The 3,885-nt window shown below is 53.6% G+C and overlaps 1 protein-coding gene across 1 annotated transcript in view; it reads left to right on the top strand.

The window, feature by feature from the left end:
* The window catches only part of BTBD11 (BTB domain containing 11), a 305,437-nt gene that overhangs the window by 253,477 nt on the left and 48,075 nt on the right, over positions 1–3,885 (top strand).

A 3,885-nucleotide genomic window follows, 5' to 3' on the forward strand; every position in this document is an offset into this window, starting at 1 on the left:
GTGGACAGTGGTGTGCTGGTGAATGTTCAACAACAGGACAGCGGGAGCCGCGGCTTGTAGTGCCTGCCGGATTCCGTGGTGTAAATACTTCCACGATGGCTGATTTCGGGCTAGCAGGGAGATGTCACCAACCCAGAGTGGGGAGGAGGCACACAGCTGGTTTCCCAGCCAGTCCGAGCTGGCTCCCGCTCACCACAGGACACGAAAGTTCCTGCATCCCTTCTTCCTCATGTTTGTTGACTCTAGTCAAATGGCTGTCGCCGGCCACAAGGGGAAATAGAAATTTCTAACCCGACAGCCACGTGCCATGCCAAAACTCAGGGAGGGCCGAAGATTCTGTACTGCTCTAAGGAGAGGGGTGGAGAATGAATGCTGGGAGATCGCACTCCTTGCCACACGTGTCTTTCCCAGATGGTCCTCTTGGCCATGTATAAGAGTTTGCATGACATAAGAGCAAAGACAGAGAAGCTCAAGTGTTGGGATGGAGGAAGGGAGGAAAGCTGGTGCAGAGTAAGGAATGGTTCATGAGCACCAGAAAACATGGGATCAACTCTGAGAATGTCCATGCTTGGAGGCACCCAAGAGCTTGACTAGCCCCATGCCCCCATTTTATGGATGAGAAAAACTGAGGCTGTTGGAGGAAATGTGATTTATCCAACGTCACACAGCTGTTGGGTGGTTCAGCCATGACTTAAAATCACATTCATCTGAGCCTTTACCCTGGCCCTGTTCCCGCCGTACCAGTTGCTTTCAGAACTGTTTATTGGGACTTTGTTGTTCCTCTTGCCTGGCTGAGCTGAGAACTGGCCTCAGAACCCTCCTTCACACCATACTCCCACCCGCCATACAAATGAATCAGAGTTGGTGTCTGAGATTAACCCTGTTTTCCACACCCTGGCTTAGGTGTTGTCTCATAGCCAACACATTACCCTCGTTCCTGAAGAGGTACTGGGGGTGTTGAGTGTCCGTGATGTTGCTGTTGCATTTCGGATGGCTGACCATTGTCCACATCTTCTAGAAGTTCGTAGTCTCAGTCAGCATCACACATCCCACGTTCTCCAGGCATGTGTCCATATGCCACCGGGGCTTCCAGAGTAGCCAGAATAGGTCTGTGTTGACTGTCTCCCTTAATCCCCACAAAATCTAAATGCGTTTGTCCTGTTCTCCCATATGAGAGATGAGGAGGCGGAAGCCCAGAGAGAGATGGGGAAACTTGCCCAGGGTTACGCAGCCAGGAACTAGGCTGTGTTGGCATATGTATCACCAGTAGTTCTCTCTGCCACCCTTCAGTGAGCTCCCGAGGGTCCAGATAAATGAAATCAGCGTCGTCGTCTCCTTCTCGACATCATAAATCTCTCTGGTGTCCCACAGAGGAACATGAAAGGCTGGCTGGCTGAGCCTCAGTTAGGACTTGGAGTTAGGGTTATGCCTCTCATTTTTCTCCCAGACACCTCCGTTTTCCATTCTGTGGTCACCCCTGTAGCTAACAGCCCGCTTAATGTCCTTCTCTGCGCAGCCTGGGAAGGCAGGGCCCGATCTGGCTCGCGTGCTGCTGGTGAACAGTGCGTGGGAATGCGTGAATCATGACGTTTCCCCTAGCCTGGGTTGGAATGGAGGTAGAAGGAACCAAGTGACTTGAAGGCAGGATACTGAATGCCTCTCGGTCTCTGCGTCCTCCTCTGTAAGCTGGGGATAGGGAAGCCTGCCCTGTGGGGTTCCTGGGAGGGTTTATGCAGGATGTGCACGTAGGCTCCGAAGTCAGAGCAGCAGGGTTGAACGCCAGCCCTACCACCTACGAGCTGTGTGACCTTGGGCAAGTGACAGACGTTCCAGGCCTCAGCTGCTTCCCCCGTAAAATAAAGAGGACAGTGGGATTATTTGGAGCATGAGCTGAACTATTACCTGTGAAATGTTCAGCGCAGGGGAAGCTACCTGTAAATGCCGCTGTTCGCACCAACTGCAGTGTGTTAGGAAAATTGTAAATCTTTACTCTTTCTCTGACTACTGTTCATATCTTTACTCTGTTCCAAGGCAACTAATGTGACTGCCAGCCTTGGAACCATGTTACAAGCCAAATCACAGGTCCTGGGGCCCAGGCAGCGGAGGGGGGCTGCATCCCCCCCCCCAGTCATCCGCTCAGCAGGTAATCACCCCTGCCTGGGCCCCGAGATGGTGGGCACTTCCATGGGAGCAGGGCAGAGCGGCTCCACCATCTCCCCCGCAGCCCCTCCCCCAGGCCGACCCCTGGTTGCTGCCTCTGAGAGGGGCCTGGGAAGTTGCTGTCTCCCAGGCTGCCGGCCGGCTGGTAAGACCAAGATGAACAAGAACAGTAACACGGAAGGGGAAGTGAGAAGCCTCGGAGGGAGAGCAGAGCTGTCACATGCGGGCTCCGCAGACAAGGCCCCGCCAAGGGCGGGGCGCCACGGCAGCTGGAAAGGGCTGTGGCAGCAAGGAAGGACCTGCCCTGGGACTGAAGGAGTGTGCAGCAGGATGATGGGGGGGNAACTAATGTGACTGCCAGCCTTGGAACCATGTTACAAGCCAAATCACAGGTCCTGGGGCCCAGGCAGCGGAGGGGGGCTGCATCCCCCTCCCCCAGTCATCCGCTCAGCAGGTAATCACCCCTGCCTGGGCCCCGAGATGGTGGGCACTTCCATGGGAGCAGGGCAGAGCGGCTCCACCATCTCCCCCGCAGCCCCTCCCCCAGGCCGACCCCTGGTTGCTGCCTCTGAGAGGGGCCTGGGAAGTTGCTGTCTCCCAGGCTGCCGGCCGGCTGGTAAGACCAAGATGAACAAGAACAGTAACACGGAAGGGGAAGTGAGAAGCCTTGGAGGGAGAGCAGAGCTGTCACATGCGGGCTCCGCAGACAAGGCCCCGCCAAGGGCGGGGCGCCACGGCAGCTGGAAAGGGCTGTGGCAGCAAGGAAGGACCTGCCCTGGGACTGAAGGAGTGTGCAGCAGGACGATGGGGGGGTGGGGGACTTCCAGATTCCCGGTTAAATCCCTGGATAGAGGACCTACAATCACCAAACAGCGTGCATATACAAATACAAATAAGTATGCCTCCTGTGTGCGTTTATCATCACGCACTGCGCTGAGCGGCTCAACAGTATGATTTCTTAATCCCCATCACAGATAGAGGCATAAGTACTATGATTATCCTCCCTGCTTTGCAGATAGGAAAGGAGAGGCTTAGAGGGGTTAGTTCCCCGCCCAGGGTAGCAGGTATGAAGCAAAAAGGGATGTGAACCCTGCTCCATGGGAGACAAGCTTTAGTGTCAAACACTCAGACCTGTGCCTCAGTTTCCTTGTCCATAGAATGGAAATAATGATAACACTGCCTTCAAGGAGAGGTCGGTTGAAGTGGTAGGAATTGAACACTTGGTATGGTGTCTGGCTCACAGTGAGCATGCAATAAGGAATGGCTTCTTTCTTCCTGGTGAGGGGAGGTCGTGGTTGTGGGGACTGTTTGGGCCTTTGAGGTTCAGATCCCAGAGTCATGCACGGAAGCCCAGTGATTGCCAGCACATCACTAAGAACTGGGCTGTACAGAGTGCTTAGTGGGACAGACTCTGGAGCCAGACTGCCCGCGTTTAAATCCTGACTCCTGCTTATTAGCTGTGTGACAACGAGCAGGTTAATTAACCTCTCTGTGCCCCATTTTTCTTGTCTGTAAAGTTAATAACAATAATGCCTTCCTCGTGGGGTTATTGTGAGAATTAAACACGTTAATATTTACAGAAAGTTGTAATGTACCTGGTACATGGTAAGAGCTAGTATTTGTTAAATCGGCAAAATGTGTAAAAATGTTAGTGCCCCCATTTTACACGTGAGAAATGGCATGAGATTAAATTGCCTGTGCAGGGTTAGGAGCACAGCATAAGCA

The sequence above is a fragment of the Ailuropoda melanoleuca genome, chromosome 15 (genome assembly GCF_002007445.2).
Source record: "Ailuropoda melanoleuca isolate Jingjing chromosome 15, ASM200744v2, whole genome shotgun sequence".
Classification (NCBI taxonomy): Eukaryota; Metazoa; Chordata; class Mammalia; order Carnivora; family Ursidae; genus Ailuropoda; species Ailuropoda melanoleuca.